Here is a 27331-nt window from a genome sequence, read left to right as displayed (position 1 = left end):
GTCAAATCGACCATACCTGTCATGCAAACTTAGGTCAAATCCGGGTAAAGTAACAACCACAATTGAATTAGTAGAATATCCAGTAAGATAAGATACTGATCAAGCACAGGAATAACGTTTTGTTAAACGTTTTATCTATAACACTTCAGCTAGTTGTTGACTTTCCAACATGTGTAATTAACTCAATGCAGCCATTTACCATTCGCAAAATGAAAAAAAAAAAAACACGACGGAAAAAAGTATGGTGCAAAAAAATGGTGCAAATGTTCACATCGGGAGTGTCCTCGAGATCGAAATACCAGAGGTAGATAAAAAAAAAAAGCGCGAGATGTCCACGTGTCCAGACTACCACAGATAATGTCACCATAAGACAGATCATCCAACGACACTAACTATTCCTTCCACTAATGACTGCTGGGTTGGGAGCATTTCCCCAATTCGTGAAAGTGTGAATCTGTGTTATTTCCGTGAATGGCTGGTCAAGAAGTATTACAGAAGCCATGCGTTTACTAACAGGACATCTTCCCCAAAGCATTTCTACGGATAAATCATGAATGCCTGGTGGGGAAGCTATACAAGTGACTGACAAAATGGGTGATAATGAAACAGTACACTTAAGTGATTGGTATATCTAACAAGACAACAGTAAAACAATCATCGGCAGATCAACGGGAAACGAAAGCTGTCTGCTTGGCGTAAAATAAGTCGCAAGGATCACGTGTATTTTAAAAAATCAAATTAAAAAAAACGTAATTCAAGGTGTTATAATGAGTGTACTCGCTATTTGCTAAACCCGATCATACTGAAGACCTGGAGCGGGCTGGGAACTCCAGTGTATTGGTGTGGGAGGGTTAGATTACACAAGTATACTGAATAGTTGTTAGATTTCACGGGGCAAATATTTCGCAGTCAAGTCTAGTTCGCCCGGTATTAAAATTCGCGTAGCCACTCCTTGTAAACATTTTGAAGTAAACACTTCTGAACAATAGTCGGTTGGTATTTATTTCTACACTATATATAATGACCGCGATTATAGCGAAATTTAATCCCCGACGAGTACTACCAAATACTCATGCGCAACAAAAGTTTGCAATTTCGAGGAAAGAAGTGTTTCAGAGAAAAGGGGCGATGGACGTCTAACTGTACTTTTAGTAGCTAATATGAATGGAACTGACAAATTTAAACCGTTAAGTTGGTCATACATATTAAAACATGGAATGTTTAATGATTAATTATTAAAATAATATGTTCCAATATTAGATAATTGAAAACTTTCTTCTACAAATAAATATTTGCTGATTAATACACATGTATGAATAGCAATATATGGTACAATACGGCACAATTGAAGTGGAATGGATGTTTGTTACGAAATCTGAATATAACGTTAAAGTTTGCATGGTTCTAGCGAGTTCGTTATATTCATATTCGTCCTGTATACAGTAAACTTGTATATGGAGAAAAGCATTATATTGATAAAGCGGCTAGAGGATACTTCCCTCCATATGTTAACAAGCGTTATATTATCCCAATAAAACATGCAAGCAGAGTATGCAATAAAATATAAGTATTGGATATATCTGTCTAAGTTCTAATCCCGACCTGATTACAGTTGTGTTAACCAACCCCTGTACGTCACTATAGACAAACCACACACACAACACATACACTGTACAGACCCCTAATGTTTATTTATTATTTCATATCAGTGATGAGGTATGTCACTCTAACAATAATGTAAAAGACAATCATAGTTGATACTGTTTTGATTGTGTTGTGATTAAAAGTAACATTTTTTACCATTTACAGATGTTTTACTTGCATTAATTGAATTGTGTGCTTGTTTGCTTGCTTTTATTTCTTTTAATTTTTATTTCATTTTTCATAATTTTTTAATCAAAATAATTATTTTATAATATCATTATTAGAGCAATTTGATTCAGGTCAATACATGAATCGACCTTATCAAAAGACTATAACTGTATGACATCCTACCGTACTTCCCTTCGGATCGCTCTTGGGCTTTTCGCCAATTTCGTTCTTTCTCGCGCTATATGCCAAAGCAACTACTGACATAAAATGTTGCAAAATAAATTTGTTAAATTCTATAGTCAAATCGAGTTTGTTCCAATCAGTTTAAGAATATATACGATTTCATTTTGCTTTTTAAAATCTCTTCGAAGCCACTAAAACTGCAAGCTATGCAAAAATGCCTACACGGTATAAACTTAAGAGCAAGATCATCTTATAATTTCGGCTATAATTTCTTCTATAATTTCGGCTATAATTTCGGCTATAATTTCCAGGGATTAAGATCAAGGTTCAAATGTACGAACCATGCGAAACAATGGAATACGTAAAATGATTAATTTATTTAGATATGTAATTGTTCCTCTTCAAATAAGTATTCATTTCGTCTATAATCTATGAGTGACTTATCAATCAATGTCATGGTGGAAACACAACATCTGATTAGTTAAAATGGATTCGTCTTTTAGAGCCTTATAAAAGTTTAGACCTGAATACCAACAAACGAAAGTAAATATCGACATAATGTAGATTTGTAAGGAAACCCGTGAATATATGTTCAAAAAGGGTACATGACATCATCAATGACATCACCGTTCAAATCTAGATTGAATTCACGTATTGTCAGGCGTTAAAATTATAACTTGTATAGTAACCAGATATCGTAACTACTAAAATGTAGACGAGCATCGAACGTGTCTAACTCCATACCCCATAAGGAAATGTCAAACTTCAAAAAGAGGACAAGATATAGGCAGTCTTCTCCGTGGTCCAAGGTCTCATGTTTCACGCAAACAAGGATGTAGTTCTCAGATACCGAACCAAACGGTTCATGTTATCTTCGTAGATTGAAAGACAGGGATATTGGTACTAAAAGTGGTAACTTTACAATAGTGAATTAGAAATCATAACTCCTACCATACAGCTTGGTTAATGATGGTATTGTCGATTACCTTGTAGGACACGCTGTGTTTAGATATTTTATGCTCTTTTTCCACGAGCTTTTCGTAATTACGCTCTTTATATCAGCTTGTGTCCTTTTAGTCGAGTTTAAATTGATTAATTCAAAATGCAGGTACACCAACATTACCGATAAATAAATCAAATGGATATTGACATTAGAACGGCTATAGCTTTTACCATGTCACATAAATTCGTATATTTCCTGAAGATATTTTACTATTTTAAAGAGAAAATGTTAATTTTAGGTAATGAATACCTGGTGATAAACGGGGTTTTCGAAACACAATAATCATCCTTGTGGAACTTTCCGACAAGATCTCTCAAATTGAATCCAAATCAAGTCTGTTAAGTGTCTCTAACTTACCCTACCTGTAGCGTCTCACATAATAAAGACACACAGAATGATTTACCGATGCTGTGTGTCCATGTCCCGGAAGTTGTTCTGCATGTTATTCCTATTTGTGGTAATAGACACGGCCACTTGTCCGATTGGCGGTAGGTTTCAAAATACGGAACACATTTACAGATGTCCGCTGATAATGGACGCAAGTGGCTTATATTTGACTTGATGACTTTGATCAAGGCATACTTCTTCACTTCATCAGAGAACCCATTAGGCAGTATCCTCGTATGGGGCCATTCATTAATGTACTTCCTCCTACTTGCCAGAGATGCGTACGACATTTTCAATGGATTGTCACCTTCAGAGCTCAATATTCGTATTTCTTATGGAACTGTGTTTTGCACCTAAGCAGATAGTGAACCACCGATCATCGATTTCGAAGATATCGTTTTGCATTTTTTAAAGATCTTAATTTTATTTGCAGTCTCAAATGCATATGGTATTATAGATTGCATTGCGGCCATAAGCTGACGACAGTTGTACACTCAGGAGATTTACCCAAAGCATGGTCAATTTTACAATAAATAGAATGGGACATTCTTAACTAATATATTGATAGAAATTTTTAATTAGGAAAAAACATTCTTATTTAGAAAAAAGGTAAAGTTAAAATATCTCCACTTGGCATCTTCAAAATGATAATTAAAATGATAAAGAGAGATTAGCGGGTTACCGTTAGGACTGTTGTATCGTTCCACCACAAGTCGTCACGCATTGATCTGGTCAACGTCGCGTCTTTCCCCGCTCATGACTACCGAGGACCAATCACCGAATTATCACCGGCTTCCTTCAGGAACGAGCATAATGTCCAGTACAGCCTTCAGTTTGGCTCTGGTATCGGTTTTTATCACTTCCTGTTGTCTGAAAGAAGATCACACTTCATATTATTTCTTTGAAACCCAAACTATTCTCGGCCAACTCAGTCCTTTGGCTTCCATATTGAATAACATTTTGTTGCTCGTAGTTTGTATCTTAGATTCCAAATGTACCCTTATGGAGACAAAGCTAAATGACGCACAAGAAGATAAGAAATGGACTCTCATTCTAGATACTGCTTAATTTCACGTTTTTATTGTTCATGAAGGATTTGACATAATGTAGTTTATCTGCTGAGGGAATCGGTACAAATATATTTGTATATGCAATAAGGCTGCAAACATATAAAATTTCCTTAATAAAATAAGAGCTAGGCTTTATTGACAATCAGGGTAACCTTGACTACACACTGACCAGTTTACCTAAAGACTAAATACTGTTTAAACATTCTCCGGTATTGAAATCTTTCAAAATCCCTGATATTGAGAGTAATGCGTATCTATGATCAATAGTATATATTCATAGGAAATATATATGATCATAAGTACATTCACATGAAATATCAATGATCAATATTATATTCATATGGATATTAATAATCTATTTTTAACTATCATTCACTAATAACATATTAGTCTAGTAAGTATTTCAAATTAAGTACCCATGTTAAAGGGTTACTTTCCTAAAGAGTATTGGGTAAGTCTAGTTACTTCAAGGAGTTACTTCCCCTTAATCAATCTATCATGTCAATGTGTATGTATGTATATATGTATCTGTCTGTATTCCTTACCACCTGTTGACACCCTAAGGAGAAGACTTAGATAGGCTATGCCTGATGTCTACGCCTATTGGCTTTCTCTATGTCAAGAAAATGTGTTGAAATTGAAAATGAATGCGGACCACCTGATTCATAATAGACTTCCAAACTACATAATACACCACGACCCTCTATTGTTGTCGCGAGTAGTGTTCACCTAGGTCTACATAATGTTTAACCAAACTGTCCACTACCATGCTAAGTACAATTATGTCGGGACTGCAGTCCTGTTGGGATGATGCTTATTCCAGTCGTTAAATAAATGAAATGTGGATTTTTAAAAACTTCAAGGCACATCCACTCTTTCGTCAAAACGTTTGATTTTTTTCCCCACTTTGACACTACCATGCCTTATTTCAAACCTAAGAAACGCATTCGTTTTGTAGTAATGAGGATGCCATTTAGCTGTTTACTATGTTTGAGCCTATTACGTAAAACATCGTCAGATTGATTTAATTTCAGGTCAGCAATGTCTTTGTTGAGTTTGCTGACAAACAACACACTATCATCATACCCATAGGTACAAACTGTGTCCCTCTGTTGGCTGCTGATTATTCTGAAGACCTTATCAAAAGAGATAACAGAAATTCTGACAAGGCCTTCAATCATCAAAATTAAATCAAAGTTGTATTAACCATGTCGATCTGATATATTATTCAGATCTTGAAATCGTGTTATTACCTAATCAATGTGAACCGCTTACCTTGATATTTACATACAACATAAACAATACGGGCATGCTGTCAACTAAGTTGTATGGTAACTGTGGTGATGTTATTTCCTCGATTGTTATTTTTTTCCCTGTACCCCCTACCTAGAATGTCAACTACAGACGGAGACATTAACAACACAAGGTTTATAGAGCCCAGGTTGACGAAGGGGAAGATTTAATGGTCGACATAATGATCTCAGTTGGAAGTATTCCATTTCCTTATGTAATAACAAGTCAGACGTGTTTCATGCTTGTTAACATACCTAGTGGTTCCGTTGTCACCATTATAACTCCCATTTGAGTTCGTGATTTAATCCGGTTTGACCTAGATTTGTACGACGGTGTCTTCGATATGACAAAGATTTGTACGACGGTGTTGTCGATTTGACCTATATTTGTACGACAATGACGGCGATTTGACCTAGATCTGCACGACGGTGTCTTCGATTTGACCTAGATTTGTACGACGGTGTCGTCGATTTGACCTAGATTTGTACGACGGTGTTGTCGATTAAGACGGCGCTTACAGTTCAACTTGGTCTTATTCTTATAAACTGTACTTTATTAGTCTCCATACAAGGAAATATTTTTGTGTTTGTTTGTCCCTTGTTTTATCGATTTTAAGTTTTACAGTTTTGCAAATATCGTATTTGTGTTTATTTATGTACATGTAATGTAATCCATAAGTTATTGCATTTACAATTAGTCATCAAGCGTTTTCTTTTAAACATTATCGTATCCATCTAGATCAGTAGTGTAGTTTTTAATTTGATCGAGTATCTCTAACACACTTTTGACATGACAGTTATAGTGACGTCATTCGTCCAACTACATCAGGAATATATTGCAAGCGATGAATTGTTTTATGTCGTGATGTTTTCAGGAGAAAAGCTCGGATATGTCATTTCCTAGATCAATGTCCAAGGTTTAGTAGTGATGGGATGTGATGTTTATTGAAGTCTCTGGTAAATAGTCGTCGATTTCTATATCAAGAAGGAAAGTGCTTGTACAGTTTCCTCGGTCAGCAGTACTTTAAAGTACATCCGATGAATGCCTACGTCGGATCACCAAGGGATTAGTTAGAGAGAAGGACATCCTGATGGACATTAGATTCACGTGCTCATTGTGATCATTCTATACTTATATAGGCATTTTCAATAGTTCTACACATATAACATATCATATACGATGTTTTTGTATCACTTTTAAATATCAAAAGTTTCAGCACATGAATGAATTAAAAAAAGAACACAAAACACAAATAGACACGGTGTTGAAACACTAAATGTACAATGTTGGTTAAAGGAAATATCAAAATTTGATAGGGATATTGAATAACATCAACTTTCAATACAATTCATAATTTGCCTGATTGCATTTCGGAAAAAAATATTAAGAATACAGTGTACAACATTTCAAGAATTGTTGTACAAAAACGAAAACTTCTAACAACTTTGAATTAAAAACAAACTTCTGTATACCATATATCTCATATGTTCATAATACTAACACTATATTATTGAACAATTCTCTTAGAGACAGTAGTATGGAAATCAGAAAAAACAATAAACCTTACATGAATAAATGGCCAACAACAGATACTAAAATAATACGACACATGCCTGTGTACTGTGTTTTATCTGGAACTTTATGTTGTAAAAATGTTTTCAAATACTGATTTCATATTGGCTTCATAATGTTATTTAAGTTTAAAAGATAGTGGAAGGCTGTTTAGTATTCTGTTTTCTCCATTGATCCTGCTGATCGGTAGTATTTCAGTATGTTTACACTATACAGGGTTGAGAGCAGCTGAATGTAAAAGAGTCTTAAATCCCAGTTTGTAGTGTGTTTTCTATGATGAAATATTAAAATTAACATTCAGCCAACATGAGAAAAAAGTCTGAAATCAGACTTTTATCTGAAAATTGTCATGCCTGACTGTAACACCGAGCGCGCCATCATCCGTGTGTTCCATCCTTGTATCACTATACTAGACAAGGTATGGGTACAGGCGTGAGATTCACTATACATGTATCTCGTGTTTCATGTTTTAGAACCATATTTGGAATTTCCAATATGCTACGTAAAGTACATGTATGTAAGACCAAATTATACACACTGATAATGAAATACGTCTTCATGAGTTTACATCTCTGGAACAATGTTGTTAACTGAAGCAATAACCACTTTACCAGTAAGTCAATAACATGTGGCGGACAATACATACACACGATCACTGACCCCTGGTCAATTTGTCTATGTATAGGCTAGTAAACAGGTGCCTAAGTACGCATTTCATCCGAAAGACTTGTAAATGAGCTTCAAGTACACGCCGGTTAGTAACTGTTATTGAAATTACCACAATTGCGTTCTGGAAGGGTTGATTATCATATAAAAGGAGTTCAAAGTGTGGAGAAAAAGGCATGTAGAATATGGTTAAATTGGTGGATATCATTGAGTTGCTTCCCTTGACGAGTTAACTGTTAAGAACGTAATGGTTTATTGTTTGAATTTGAGTTTTGACCTTTTTATCATGTGAATCGTTATTGAAAATGTTAAATGAAACTTTTGGGTTTTACGATTTTTAGATGTTTTTACGGTCGGGCGTTGGAAGGATTTAGGAAATATTGTAGACCATATGACTAGTTATGTGAGCTGGCAAAGTCGTAACCAGAGGTATGTAAACAATTCGACATTTGTCCTTTACCTGCAGACGCTTTACGCCGCTCTTGATTGAAAGAAATGACGGCCGTCGAAAGCAACGCCCATGGCCATATCCTATATAACTCAACACCTAAATAAAGGTTTTGTGTTCGGTTGAACGACGTGAATTAGAATCATAAAGTCTATTAACCTGCGTATATTTTCGTTGTCCTATCAGAAAGTAATATACACGTGCAGCACCGATTTGCATGGCTGGTCAACGAAGCGTAAGATACTTACCATGACATTGTCTGAAGTTTACTGCTCTCTCGTTAGCTTTTTCCATTTTATATAATCTCAAACACCACAGATATTACCAGACTATATTTACATTTGCTCCGCATTTCCCCATCGACAAAATGCTCAGAGGAGTTGCCACCATACGCCTATAACACCCAGTGCCCCAGGCTATAACACCCAGTGGGTCATGTGACATTAAAAAAGGCGGGATTTTTTTGTGTTTGTTTAGTTTTTTTCAATGTTGACAAATGGTAAAACAATGTAAATCTAACGGGTTCCCATGCCATTTGCCCATCATACATCTTGCTGCCATATCGGCTATAACAACATTAAAATCACTGTTCATTGCTTAAATGAAAACAGTATGAAAACATCGTTTCACATTACATCAGAAAATATTAATACGCTTGAAAAAATAGTTCTCGTTTCATTTCCGTAAAATATGTTTTCTTTGTCATCCATTCACATAAAATAAATATAATTTAACATGAATTATTTCATTCGATGTTATTCCATGTCTGTTTGTTTTGAATAACAAACAAAACAAAAAAAATAGATAAATGACTGGAAACTGCGGAGCGGAAGGACACGGTAAACGATGGTGCATTGGCGTGATCACCGGCTGTTCCATTGATTTAGCATCTTTTCGTATATAGTTATCAAAAATTTTTTTTTTTTAAACGAATCTGTTCTTTATGTTTTTATTCTAAATGACCCTAATGTAAATATATGAATTGAATGGATTTATATCATTTTCATGGCGGCTATGAATAGCAGTAGCTACAAATGTATCTACATATCTTCCGAGGTGCGGGATATGTAGATAGCTACTGCTATTCATAGCCGCCAGGAAAATTTTTAAAAAATCCATTCAATTCATATATGACGTACCGAATTCTCAACGTATCTTAAACTTTTACCTCAAATAACATAACTATTTCCGTACTCATGACGACTACACACGTCACAAAAACGTGTTCTTGTATCCTTCACGACGACTACACACGTCGCAATTAACATGCCTTCCATCCTTTGTGACGACTCAAATCGTCGGAAAACATCGTGAAAGATGTTGATATTACATGCTGGTTCAGCATAGTCTTACGAAGGAATTGACACGGAAATGATGTTTTTAAGAAACATTAAGCAGTGTAAATATTGTATTGATAAATTATTTTACGTACCAGAGGCATATTCATTCGTTAAGATTGTCTATTTTAAAGAATTCCGCCGGTTCACGCCGGGTTATTTACATACAAGATTGTAGCTACAAAATGGCGGCCTCCAATTTAATTTCGTTTTCTGCGAGATTGTGGAGGTGTTAAACACAATAAAGCTATTAAAAACGATAGAATATATATAATTGAGTAACGTTTATCATCAAAAAAAGGAAAGAAACACGTAAAATATTTTTATACAACGAAAAAACGATGTTTTGGCTGCGTGATTACTTTCACACGTGTGACACATGTGCCGATCGACATGTCATTTCCCGCGATTCTGCCTGGTGATTTCTCCGTATTCCAAAGGAAAAATTGGGTAAAAGAGTTTCCGTACTCAGTACTCGTTCCATACGATAAACTTCATTTAATATTAAGCATCATACAACAGTAAAAGAGCGTTTTATCGACGTCTGATGTGATAGTTATATGCTGCAATACACAAAGGACTACCCAGCATTCACTTCCGATAGCGACCGCGAAATTTGAATGAGTACGTAAAGGGATAAGTCGAATCTTTCCGTTACTTTCAGGGTAAGATACAATTGTTGCTAATACAAAAACGATGACAGACAAGGTATTGAAGCCGTAATTAAAATTGAAAATTTATCAAACGAGGAAAATAGTTAGACAAAAATATATATTTGAATGAAGACTCCCGAAAAGGTACAAGAGTGATAAGTCCAGGTGATCCGGAAGAGCAAGTGTCTTCTAGTCATAAACTCAGATGAGAGTTAATGTGTTGACAGCAGACCTATTAGGCATATCAATAATTTGGTTTGGTTTATTTTGTTTAACGTCCTATTAACAGCTAAGGTCATTTAAGGACGGCCTCCCGTGCGTGCGACATGCATGCGTGTGGTGAGTGCGTATGTGTGTTTTGGGAGGCTGCGGTATGTTCGTGTTAAGTCTCCTTGTGATAGGCCGGAACTTTTGCCGATTTAAAGTGCTACCTCACTGAAGCATACTGCCGAAGACACCCAGCAGCACACCCCACCCGGTCACATTATACTGACAACGGGCGAACTAGTCGTCCCACTCCAAATATGCTGAGCGCCAAGCAGGAGCAGCAACAACCATTTTAAAGACTCTGGTATGTCTCGGCCAGGGGACAGAACCCAAAGCCTTCCTCACAGGGGCGAACGCTCAACTAAAGGCCAAAAGTGAGGCATTGTCAAGGGAGACATTAGGAAGAAAGTTGTCAAGAAAGAAGAGAACAGATAAGATCCCAAATTTAGTCGCCTCTTACGATCATGCAATAGGGGCAGCAGGTACATTTCTTACGCCCTACCTGCAGGGTTGCATATCAATAAGCATCACATACGTATGACTGTATATCACATAAGGAAATAGAATACATTATTTTGTATTTCCGTATGAGATCATAATGTCTGCCATAAACTTTGTTGACACGGTAGGTACGGAAGTAACAATCTAGGTATGCGGTCGATGTTGAAGAATCTTTCGTGTATCCTATCGACATAGTGAACGCGTTTTTCGCTATTTAAAGATAACACATCCTCAAGATACATATAGGTAACATTGACGTCACCTGTCTCGTTTACCTGTTCTGGTAACATCTCCAACATAATCACAACTTCTTACGAAAAGAAAATCAGGTCATCCTACTGAGGGGCACAACCTGTTCCCAATGGTACACTGCATGTCAATAGTATGTTGGAGTTCTGATCACCGAACTCAACAAAGATGTTGTTTATCAGAAAGCAATCATTACTATGATTTCATCTTTCGGGGTATTTTTTCTATGAGTCTTGGTAGTATATTTTACGAGATATGTTCCCATATACTTCATAACCTTGTACTTCCATGTATATCCCTGTTTGCTTTTTTTTTTTGAAAATAAAGCTGTCATTACAAGAAAACAAAGGCGTTCCTTTAGTTTGGAATAGCTAGGGGATGTAAGTGTAAAAAGTGTAAAAACCAAACGATTTCAAAAAGGATGGAAGAAACAGTCTTCTGGAGCGATTGCTCAAAATGAATCAAAAGGTTTTTTTTAAACCGCATTCCGTTAATTCTACTTCAGGAGCAAACAGCGTCTAAATAGGACTGCAGTCCCGACTAATGGTGTAGAGTGTGTCGCCATTCTAATATAACAGTTTGGCACGGTAAACTATTAAACTGTGCTACATTTATAATTGTTTTGTATGTACGCAGAAATTGACCGAATTATAAATCGCAAAAAACTATTCGATTAAACATTAAATTTCAATTTAATCTGCTCATGTATGATTTCAATTTGTTATACACATTCTTCAGTTTTTTTTACATAAGACTACTGCAAAATTGTATCTAAATATACAAATGTACGATATAGAGTTTGCGCCTATTATTTCTCGTATCTGTGATGATGTCGATATTTCGATATGATTATACACAGTATACTACAATACAATGGAAACATCATCATTACACCTGTGGATATCATATAACCGAATCACTAAGTACAGTTTTCTTTATGTTGATCAGATCATACGTTTAATTAGCAACTTTCTGCCATCGATAATACCGACATATTGCTCTTTTCGTATTGAGAAGCGACAATGTGTGGGATACCAATTGTCCACGACCCCGTACCCTGTTGGTTAGTAGTCACACCTGGACAAAACATTGTTAACACTCCTGTTATAAAATCATGGATACGGAGTTCATTAGCAACACTGCTGAACAGAATACACAATGGATAGTACATTAGTATTTTATTAACATATATTATTAACAAGACAGAATTGAGAGGTTATAGGTACATACAAAAATTGTAGCTATGATGAATACTGGATCAACTCATAGATGAGTAAAGCACAAGTGATGCCATATTTTGGATTGGTTTATTTGGTTTAACGTCCTATTAACAGCCAGGGTAATTGAAGGACGTGCCAGGTTTGGAGGTGGAGGAAAGCCGGAGTACCCGGAGAAAAAACCACGGCCTACGGTCAGTACCTGGCAACTGTCCCACGTAGGTTTCGAACTCGCAACCCACTGGTGGAGGGCTAGTGATAAACTGTCGGGACACCTTTACCACCGCGGCCACATTATATTTAGTGATACATGTAAATGAGTTAAAGCTCAAGTGATGCCACATAATTGATACATGTAAATTAGTTAAGCTCAAGTGATGCCACATAATTGATACATGTAAATGAGTAAAGCTCAAGTGATGCCACATAATTGATACATGTAAATGAGTAAAGCTCAAGTGATGCCACATAATTGATACATGTAAATGAGTAAAGCTCAAGTGATGCCACATAATTGATACATGTAAATGAGTAAAGCTCAAGTGATGCCACATAATTGATACATGTAAATGAATAAGGCTCAGGTGATGCCACGTAGCTGATAAATATAAAGCAGAGTAAAGGTTCAACACCAGTTCAGAAAAATGTTGTTCAAAATTATTAAATACTTTATTTTCTTTCTGGATTTCTACATTTTAGGTTTTTAACATCACTGACGATTCCTACCATGTCGGGACAGCTGTATGATGCCCCTAACATCACTGACGAGTTCTGAAAGGACGAATCTTCTGTATGACGCCGCTACATCACTGACGAGTCCTACAAGGTCGAGACAGCTGTATGGTGTCCCTAACATCACTGACGAGTCCTACAAGGTCGAGACAGCTGTATGGTGTCCCTAGCATCACTGACGAGTTGTACAATGTCGAGACAGCTGTATGATGCCCCTAACATCACTGACGAGTTCTGAAAGGACAGCTGTATGGTGTCCCTAACATCACTGACGAGTCCTACAAGGTCGAGACAGCTGTATGGTGTCCCTAACATCACTGACAAGTTCTAGGAGACTAAAGAGCTGTAAGCTGTATGATGCCCCTAACATCACTAACGAGTTCAGGAAAGGACGAATCTGAGGAGTCATAGAAGAATAAACAGCTGTGTGATGTCCCTAGAATCACCCCAACATCTCTGACGAGTCTTTAGAAGGACAGATAAGTCGTATGATGTCCCTAACATCACTGACGAGGCCTAGAAGAACAAAACAGCTGTGTAATGTCCCCTGAATAACTGGCGAATCCTGGGAGAAGGAAACGGTTATGTGATGTCCACAGAATCACTGGCAATTCTTGGGAGAAGGAAATATCTGTGTGATGTCCCCAGAATCAATAGTGAGCCATCGGAGACGGAATCAGCAGTGCGATGACCCCAGTATCACTAACGAGTCATAGTATAACGAACCGGCTGTGTGTTACAGTTTTATATTCATTATTTAATGTGCTTAATTAATATATAACGGCACCATTATTTGTGTTTGTTATCCGCAATCCTTTGAACAGTTACATGTTATTAATGTTCCTTATGTTAGTTGCAATTCGAATGAATACATCATGTCATATACCTATTGGTGTCATATGGGCGTATGTCAATCACATTCACACACCTACACCTAGCCTACATTACTTGTCATTACACACAACAAACCTACATTACTTGTCATTACGTACAATAAACCTACATTACTTGTCATTACACACAACAAACCTACATTACTTGTCATTACGTACAATAAACCTACATTACCTGTCATTACACACGACAAACCTACATTACTTGTCATTACGTACAATAAACCTACATTACCTGTCATTACACACAACAAACCTACATTACTTGTCATTACGTACAATAAACCTAAATTACCTGTCATTACACACAACAAACCTACATTACTTGTCATTACGTACAATAAACCCACATTACCTGTCATTACACGCAACAAACCTACATTACTTGTCATTACTTACAATAAACCTACATTACCTGTCATTACACACAACAAACCTACATTACTTGTCATTACGTACAATAAACCTACATTACCTGTCATTACACACAACAAACCTACATTACTTGTCATTACGTACAATAAACCTACATTACCTGTCATTACACACAACAAACCTACATTACTTGTCATTACGTACAATAAACCTACATTACCTGTCATTACACACAACAAACCTACATTACTTGTCATTACGTACAATAAACCTACATTACCTGTCATTACACACAACAAACCTACATTACCTGTCATTACGTACAATAAACCTACATTACCTGTCATTACATACAACAAACCTACATTACTTGTCATTACGTACAATAAACCTACATTACCTGTCATTACATACAACAAACCTACATTACCTGTCATTACACACAACAAACCTACATTACCTGTCATTACACACAACAATCCTTCAATACCTGTCATTACAATAAACCTACATTACCTGTCATTACACACAACAAACCTACATTACTTGTCATTACGTACAATAAACCTACATTACCTGTCATTACATACAACAAACCTACATTACCTGTCACAACAACGAACCTACATTACCTGTCATTACACACAACAAACCTACACTACCTGTCATTACACTCAACAAATCTACATTACCTGTCAATACAACAAACTTACATTACCTGTCATTACATACAACAAACCTACATTACCTGTCATTACACACAACAAACCTACACTACCTGTCATTACAACAAACCTACATTACCTGTCATTACAACAAACCTACATTACCTGTCATTACAACAAACCTACATTACCTGTCATTACAACAAACCTACATTACCTGTCATTATAACAAACCTACATTACCTGTCATTACACACAACAAACATACATTACCTGTCATTACAACAAACCTACATTACCTGTCATTACACAAAACAAACCTACATTACCTGTCATTACACAAGACAAACCTACATTACCTGACATTACAACAAACCTACATTACCTGCCATTACACAAGACAAACCTACATTACCTGTCATTACCACAAACCTACATTACCTGTCATTACAACAAACCTACATTACCTGTCATTATAACAAACCTACATTACCTGTCATTACACACAACAAACATACATTACCTGTCATTACAACAAACCTACATTACCTGTCATTACACACAACAAACCTACATTACCTGTCATTACACAAGACAAACCTACATTACCTGACATTACAACAAACCTACATTACCTGTCATTACACAAGACAAACCTACATTACCTGTCATTACCACAAACCTACATTACCTGTCATTACAACAAACCTACATTACCTGTCATTACAACAAACCTATATTACCTGTCATTACAACAAACCTACATTATCTGTCTGACAACAAACCTACACTACCTGTCATTACACACAACAAACCTACATTACCTGTCATTACACACAACAAACCTACATTACCTGTCATTACACAAGACAAACCTACATTACCTGTCATTACAACAAACCTACATTACCTGTCATTACAACAAACCTACATTACCTGTCATTACAACAAACCTACATTACCTGTCATTACAACAAACCTATATTACCTGTCATTACAACAAACCTACATTATCTGTCTTACAACAAACCTACATTACCTGTCATTACACACAACAAACCTACATTACCTGTCATTACACACAACAAACCTACATTACCTGTCATTACAACAAACCTATATTACCTGTCATTACAACAAACCTACATTACCTGTCATTACAACAAACCTACATTACCTGTCATTACATACAACAAACCTACATTGCCTGTCATTACACACACCAAACCTACATTACCTGTCATTATAACAAACCTACATTACCTGTCATTACAACAGACTTACGTTACCTGTCATTACACACAACAAACCTACATTACTTGTCATTACACAAGACAAACCTACATTACCTGTCATTACATACAACAAACCTACATTATCTGTCATTACAACAAACCTACATTACATGTCATAACAACAAACCTACATTACCTGTCATTACAACAAACCTACATTACCTGTCATTACACACAACAAACCTACATTACCTGTCATTACACACAACAAACCTACATTACCTGTCATTACAACAAACCTACATTACCTGTCATTACAACAAACCTACATTACCTGTCATTACAACAAACCTACATTATCTGTCATTACAACAAACCTACATTACCTGTCATTACAACAAACCTACATTACCTGTCATTACACACAACAAACCTACATTACCTGTCATTACACACAACAAACCTACATTACCTGTCATTACAACAAACCTACATTACCTGTCATTACACAAAACAAACCTACATTACCTGTCATTACAACAAACCTACATTACCTCTCATTACCACAAACCTACATTATATGTCTTACAACAAACCTACATAACCTGTCATTACACACAACAAACCTACTGTACATTATATGTCATTACAACAAACCTACATTACATGTCATTACAACAAACCTACATTATCTGTCATTACAACAAACCTACATTACCTGTCATTACAACAAACCTACATTACCTGTCATTACACACAACAAACCTACATTACCTGTCATTACACACAACAAACCTACATTACCTGTCATTACAACAAACCTACATTTACTGTCATTATAAGAAACCTACATTACCTGTCATTACACACAACAAACCTACATTATCAGTCATAACAACAAACCTACATTACCTGTCATTACAACAAATCTACATTACCTGTCATTACATACAACAAACCTACATTACCTGTCATAACACACAACAAACCTACATTACCTGTCATTACAACAAACCTACATTACCTGTCATTACACACAACAAACCTACATTACCTGTCATTACACACAACAAACCTACATTATCTGTCATTACAACAAACTTACATTACCTGTCAATACAAAAACCTACATTACCTGTCATTACAACAAACCTACATTACCTGTCATTACAACAAACCTACATTACCCGTCATTACAACAAACCTACATTACCTGTCATTACAACAAACCTATATTACCTGTCATTACAACAAACCTACATTACCTGTCATTACAACAAACCTACATTACCTGTCATTACACACAACAGACCTACATTACCTGTCATTGCAACAAACCTACATTACCTGTCATTACAACGAACCTACATTACCTGTCATTACACACAACAAACCTACATTACCTGTCATTACAACAAACCTACATTACCTGTCATTACAACAAACCTACATTACCTGTCATTACACACAACAGACCTACATTACCTGTCATTGCAACAAACCTACATTACCTGTCATTACAACGAACCTACATTACCTGTCATTACACACAACAAACCTACATTACCTGTCATTACACACAACAAACCTACATTACCTGTCATTACACTCAACAAACCTACATTACCTGTCACAACAACAGACCTACATTACCTGTCAATACAACAAACCTACATTACCTGTCATTACACTCAACAAACCTACATTACCTGTCACAACAACAGACCTACATTACCTGTCAATACAACAAACCTACATTACCTGTCACAACAACAAACCTACATTACCTGTCACAACAACAAACCTACATTACCTGTCACAACAACAGACCTACATTACCTGTCAATACAACAAACCTACATTACCTGTCATTACACTCAACAAACCTACATTACCTGTCACAACAACAGACCTACATTACCTGTCAATACAACAAACCTACATTACCTGTCATTACACTCAACAAACCTACATTACCTGTCACAACAACAGACCTACATTACCTGTCAATACAACAAACCTACATTACCTGTCAATACAACAGACCTACATTACCTGTCAATACAACAAACCTACATTACCTGTCATTACAACAAACCTACATTATTGTACATTACCTGTCATTACACACAACAAACCTACATTACCTGTCACAACAACAGACCTACATTACCTGTCACAACAACAAACCTACATTACCTGTCATTACACACAACAAACCTACATTACCTGTCATTACACACAACAAACCTACATTACCTGTCATTACACACAACAAACCTACATTACCTGTCATTACACACAACAAACCTACATTACCTGTCATTACACACAACAAACCTACAATACCTGTCATTACAACAAACCTACATTACCTGTCATTACACACAACAAACCTACATTACCTGTCACAACAACAGACCTACATTACCTGTCACAACAACAAACCTACATTACCTGTCATTACACACAACAAACCTACATTACCTGTCACAACAACAAACCTACATTACCTGTCATTACACACAACAAACCTACATTACCTGTCATTACACACAACAAACCTACATTACCTGTCATTACACACAACAAACCTACATTACCTGTCATTACAACAAACCTACATTACCTGTCACAACAACAGACCTACATTACCTGTCACAACAACAAACCTACATTACCTGTCATTACACACAACAAACCTACATTACCTGTCATTACACACAACAAACCTACATTACCTGTCATTACACACAACAAACCTACATTACCTGTCATTACACACAACAAACCTACATTACCTGTCATTACAACAAACCTACATTACCTGTCATTACACACAACAAACCTACATTACCTGTCATTACACACAACAAACCTACATTACCTGTCATTACAACAAACCTACATTACCTGTCATTACACACAACAAACCTACATTACCTGTCATTACAACAAACCTACATTACCTGTCATTACCACAAACCTACATTACCTGTCATTGCAACAAACCTACATTACCTGTCATTACAACAAACCTACATTACCTGTCATTACCACAAACCTACATTACCTGTCATTACAACAAACCTACATTACCTGTCATTACCACAAACCTACATTACCTGTCATTACAACAAACCTACATTACCTGTCATTACAACAAACCTACATTACCTGTCATTACACACAACAAACCTACATTACCTGTCATTACAACAAACCTACATTACCTGTCATTACAACAAACCTACATTACCTGTCATTACCACAAACCTACATTACCTGTCATTACAACAAACCTACATTACCTGTCATTACAACAAACCTACATTACCTGTCATTACACACAACAAACCTACATTACCTGTCATTACACACAACAAACCTACATTACCTGTCATTACAACAAACCTACATTACCTGTCATTACAACAAACCTACATTACCTGTCACAACAACAGACCTACATTACCTGTCACAACAACAAACCTACATTACCTGTCATTACAACAAACCTACATTACCTGTCATTACACACAACAAACCTACATTACCTGTCATTACCACAAACCTACATTACCTGTCATTACAACAAACTTACATTACCTGTCATTACAACAAACCTACATTACCTGTCATTACACACAACAAACCTACATTACCTGTCATTACAACAAACCTACATTACCTGTCATTACAACAAATCTACATTACCTGTCATTACAACAAACCTACATTACCTGTCATTACAACAAACCTACATTACCTGTCATTACACACAACAAACCTACATTACCTGTCATTACACACAACAAACCTACATTACCTGTCATTACACACAACAAACCTACATTACCTGTCATTACAACAAACCTACATTACCTGTCATTACAACAAACCTACATTACCTGTCATTACAACAAACCTACATTACCTGTCATTACACACAACAAACCTACGTTACCTGTCATTACAACAAACCTACATTACCTGTCATTACAACAAACCTACATTACCTGTCACAACAACAGACCTACATTACCTGTCACAACAACAAACCTACATTACCTGTCATTACAACAAACCTACATTACCTGTCATTACAACAAACCTACATTACCTGTCATTACAACAAACCCGCATTTCCTGTCATTACACACAACAAACCTACATTACCTGTCATTACACTCAACAAACCTACATTACCCGTCATTACAACAAACCTACATTACCTGTCATTACACACAACAAACCTACATTACCTGTCATTACACACAACAAACCTACATTACCTGTCACAACAACAAACCTACATTACCTGTCATTACACAAGACAAACCTACATTACCTGTCATTACATACAACAAACCTACATTACCTGTCATTACAACAAACCTATATTACCTGTCATTATACACAACAAACCTACATTACCTGTCATTACACAAGACAAACCTACATTACCTGTCACAACAACAGACCTACATTACCTGTCACAACAACAAACCTACATTACCTGTCATTACACACAACAAACCTACATTACCTGTCATTACACACAACAAACCTACATTACCTGTCATTACAACAAACCTACATTACCTGTCATTACAACAAACCTACATTACCCGTCATTACACACAACAAACCTACATTACCTGTCTTACAACAAACCTACATTACCTGTCATTACAACGAACCTACATTACCTGTCATTACACACAACAAACCTACATTACCTGTCATTACAACAAACCTACATTACCTATCATTACAACAAACCTATATTACCTGTCATTACAACAAACCTACATTACCTGTCATTACAACAAACCTATATTACCTGTCATTACAACAAACCTACATTACCTGTCATTACAACAAACCTACATTACCTGTCATTACAACAAACCTACATTACCCGTCATTACAACAAACCTACATTACCTGTCATTACCACAAACCTACATTACCTGTCATTGCAACAGACCTACATTACCTGTCATTGCAACAAACCTACATTACCTGTCATTACAACAAACCTACATTACCTGTCATTACAAACAACAAACCTACATTACCTGTCATTACAACAAACCTACATTACCTGTCATTACAACAAACCTACATTACATGTCATTACACACAACAAACCTACATTACCTGTCATTACAACAAACCTACATTACCTGTCATTGCAACAGACCTACATTACCCGTCATTACAACAAACCTACATTACCTGTCATTACAACAAACCTACATTACCTGTCATTACACACAACAAACCTACATTACCTGTCATTACAACAAACCTACATTACCTGTCATTACAACAAACCTACATTACCTGTCATTACATACAACAAACCTACATTACCTGTCATTACACACAACAAACCTACATTACCTGTCATTACAACAAACCTACATTACCTGTCATTACAACAAACCTACATTACCTGTCATTACAACAAACCTACATTACCTGTCATTACAACAAACCTACATTACCTGTCATTACAACAAACCTACATTACCTGTCATTACAACAAACCTACATTACCTGTCATTACAACAAACCTACATTACCTGTCATTACAACAAACCTACATTACCTGTCATTACAACAAACCTACATTACCTGTCATTACAACAAACCTACATTATTGTACATTACCTGTCATTACAACAAACCTACATTACCTGTCATTACAACAAACCTACATTACCTGTCATTACAACAAACCTACATTATTGTACATTACCTGTCATTACAACAAACCTACATTACCTGTCATTACAACAAACCTACATTACCTGTCATTACAACAAACCTACATTACCTGTCATTACAACAAACCTACATTACCTGTCATTACAACAAACCTACATTATTGTACATTACAAAAAACCTACATTACCTGTCATTACAACAAACCTACATTATTGTACATTACCTGTCATTACAACAAACCTACATTACCTGTCATTACAACAAACCTACATTACCTGTCATTACAACAAACCTACATTACCTGTCATTACAACAAACCTACATTACCTGTCATTACACACAACAAACCTACATTACCTGTCATTACAAACAACAAACCTACATTACCTGTCATTACACACAACAAACCCACATTACCTGTCATTACAACAAACCTACATTAACTTACAATAAACCTACATTACCTGTCATTACAATAAATCTACATTACCTGTCATTACACACAGCAAACCTTCCTTACCTGTCATTACACACAACAAACCTACATTACCTGTCATTACCACAAACCTACATTACCTGTCATTACAACAAACCTACATTACCTGTCATTACACACAACAAACCTACATTACCTGTCAGTACACACAACAAACCTACATTACCTGTCATTACAATAAACTTACATTACCTGTCTTTACAACAAACCTACATTACCTGTCATTACACACAACAAACCTACATTATCTGTCATTACAACAAACCTACATTACCTGTCAATACAACAAACCTACATCACCTTTCATTACAACAAACCTACATTACCTGTCAATACAACAAACCTACATTACCTGTCATTACAACAAACCTACATTATTGTACATTACCTGTCATTACAACAAACCTACATTACCTGTCATTACAACAAACCTACATTACCTGTCATTACAACAAACCTACATTACCTGTCATTACAACAAACCTACATTACCTGTCATTACAACAAACCTACATTATTGTACATTACAACAAACCTACATTACCTGTCATTACAACAAACCTACATTATTGTACATTACCTGTCATTACAACAAACCTACATTACCTGTCATTACAACAAACCTACATTACCTGTCATTACAACAAACCTACATTACCTGTCATTACAACAAACCTACATTACCTGTCATTACACACAACAAACCTACATTACCTGTCATTACAAACAACAAACCTACATTACCTGTCATTACACACAACAAACCCACATTACCTGTCATTACAACAAACCTACATTAACTTACAATAAACCTACATTACCTGTCATTACACACAGCAAACCTTCCTTACCTGTCATTACACACAACAAACCTACATTACCTGTCATTACCACAAACCTACATTACCTGTCATTACAACAAACCTACATTACCTGTCATTACACACAACAAACCTACATTACCTGTCAGTACACACAACAAACCTACATTACCTGTCATTACAATAAACTTACATTACCTGTCTTTACAACAAACCTACATTACCTGTCATTACACACAACAAACCTACATTATCTGTCATTACAACAAACCTACATTACCTGTCAATACAACAAACCTACATCACCTTTCATTACAACAAACCTACATTACCTGTCAATACAACAAACCTACATTACCTGTCATTACAACAAACCTACATTACGTGTCATTACAACCAACCTACATTACCTGTCAATACAACAAACCTACATTACTTGTCATTGCATACAACAAACCTACATTACCTGTCATTATAACAAACCTACATTACCTGTCATTACACACAACAAACCTACATTACCTGTCATTACACACAACAAACCTACATTACCTGTCATTACAACAAACCTACATTACCTGTCATTACAACACACAACAGACCTACATTACCTGTCATTACAACAAACCTACATTACCTGTCATTACAACAAACCTACCTTACATGTAATTACAACAAACCTACATCACCTGTCATTACAACAAACCTACATTACCTGTCATTACAACAAACCTACATTACCTGTCATTACAACAAACCTACATTACCTGTCATTACAACAAACCTACATTACCTGTCATTACAACAAACTTACATTACCTGTCATTACACACAACAAACCTACATTACCTGTCATTGCAACAAACCTACATTACCTGTCATTACAACAAACCTACATTACCTGTCATTACAACAAACCTACATTACCTGTAATTACAACAAACCTACATTACCTGTCATTACAACAAACCTACATTACCTGTCATTACAACAAACTTACATTACCTGTCATTACACACAACAAACCTACATTACCTGTCATTACAACAAACCTACATTACCTGTCATTACACACAACAAACCTACATTACCTGTCATTACAACAAACCTACATTACCTGTCATTACACGCAAGAAGCTTATTCTCCAGTAGCAATTGAGAAAATAGAATTAATCCGAATATCCATTATTCTTTTCATTAGAAATGTTATTACTTTTTAACCAATTGTGTGTCCTGTTTGAACTTCGCTAATTTTATATTTGATTAAAATCTCCTTCATTGTTTTATTTTTCACAATCTAATATTGTCAATATTGTTAATTAAAGTTGAAGGGACGTTGTTTAACATAAGTTATACGGTTTGTTTTCATATCCTGTTCAGTCCTGGAGCGATTTGTGTTTATTTTGTCTTGATTGTGAGAAACGCAATAAAGTTTACACTAACTTCGACAATACAGCCATACTTCCGATATAAATGTGTTATTCGTGTGCATTTCAATGTGGTGTGTAAATTATTTGTGTGCACATATGGTAAACAACGTATGAAGAATATTTTTTTCTCGAATTAACCGCCGCGTACATGGTACATGCGTACATGTATATACTAAACATGAAAGCTATAAGCCTAGGGAGAAAGATAGATTACACTAATTCGGATTAGGTATGTTTTATCACAACCTTGAAAAGTTCAATGTCTTTAAAAAAAGATATTTATGATATTAGTGATATTTGCTACTCAAGCATTGTAATAGTAAGTTATTTAAGAAATAAAAACTCCGTCGTAAATGGATGAAACATTCCGTATATAAGTATAATTGTATCAATTACCAGACAACCGTGTTAATACATTCTTATTTTGGGGACGTGAAATTAACTGTCAAGTTTTCATTTGCATAATGATTCTTGCACATTAAAAAAATCAAAACGATAATTAAAAGCAGAAGAGGTAACCTTTCCGGGACCAGCTGTCTCATTCACATTTTACGTTTGATTTCTCTCCATGTGTCTCGTTTCTTATACTTTGTCTGGGTTGTATCAAATTTTCGTTGGAATTGCATCTTTGATGGCAATACTTTCTTTTTATTTTAAACGGTTTTTACTTCAATTTTTAAATAAAATAATAGGGAATTAAGCAATTAATAAATTTGATACTGCAACAGCTCTAATTTTATGTTAGAAAAAAAATATAAAAAACATGGATTCTGAATGGCCATGATTCGCCGCCACATATTGGACTATATCATAAAACAGCTATGTAGGTATAGCAGACACACATGCCTTATTTGAAAACAAATAAATGTTTAAGTGACTTTATAAAACCTTAATTGGAATAATATTTGATGCTTTGAAATCGACTAAAATGTGTTTTTGAAGGCTTACTAAATTACGTATGTTGATACCTGCATTGTATTTCCGCCGTGAAAGTTTGTATAGATCACGAGGCAAGGGTATAACAAAATACAGAACATTGGCAAAACTAAAAAGCACTAGGATAATCGATATATTTGATTTAAAAGTGCCTAGTAGGTCAATACAGCTAAGATAAGATAATATTAGATAAGATAAATTATATTTTATTATCAGAGTAGGACCTTTTGATCCTCTATACCGGTCTCCAAAATATGATTATTACAATAAATAAAGTCAATAAATTGTGACAACAGTTACAATTCCTATATAATTTCACACTTACAGTTTAATAAAAGTTCCTGCTTTTCCCAGTCATTATCTAGTCTGTTTAAAGAATTTACTGTTGGTGCTAAGACAACATGTTCTGGGAGATCGTTCCATATTCTAACAACGCGCAGACCACACTAGAACTGTCGCCAGGATGGCTGACTAATACCCCCGCAATCTGCACGAGTGAATTGGAACTGTTAATTAGAGGCTAACTAAGATAACCCAGTAAAATAGTGACCAGTTGCCATAGCAACCATAATTTTTAAAACAAAAAATAAAGTGGCATGCACATCTACACATGGTCCTCTATATTTGTGTGAAGTTTCATTGAAATCGGCCCTTCGGTTTAGGAGGAGTTGTCCGGACAAATTTAAAGTTATGGTTCTTATCAGAAAACCTGTTTATAGTGACCAGTTGCCATAGCCACCATGATTTTGAAAAAAAAATAAAGTGGCATGCACATCTACACATGGTCCTCTAAATTTGTGTGAAGTTTCATTGAAATTGGCCATTTAGTTTAGGAGGAGTTGTCCGGACAAACTTAAAGTTATGGTTCATATCGGAAACCCTGTTTATAGTGACCAGTTGCCATAGCAACCATAATTTTGAGAAAAATAAAGTGGCATGCATATCTACACATGATCATTAATATTTGTGTGAAGTTTCATCGGAATTGACCCATCGGTTTAGGAGGAGTTGTCCGGACAAAATGCGTCTACAGACAGACGGACGGACGGACGGACAGACAACCTGATTTCAGTATACCCCCTAACTTCGTTGCGGGGGTATAAAAAGTGTTTCCATACATCTAGCCGAGAATGCTGCGAATATAACTTTTTATCATGTCCTCTTGTTCCGTGTCTTTGAACCTCGTCGCTACAGAGCTTGATACAGTCCGCAGCTTTGATATCGCTGATATAGCTAGTCAATTTGTAGACTTCTAGATCTATCATATCGCCCCTCATCCGTCTGAAAGCGAGTGTAGGTAATTTGAGTCTTTTCAGTCTATCGGAATAGGACATGTCCCTAAATCCAGGTA

This window comes from Pecten maximus, chromosome 14, assembly GCF_902652985.1.
Source record: "Pecten maximus chromosome 14, xPecMax1.1, whole genome shotgun sequence".
Classification (NCBI taxonomy): Eukaryota; Metazoa; Mollusca; class Bivalvia; order Pectinida; family Pectinidae; genus Pecten; species Pecten maximus.
Note: the sequence above shows the minus strand (reverse complement) of the source record.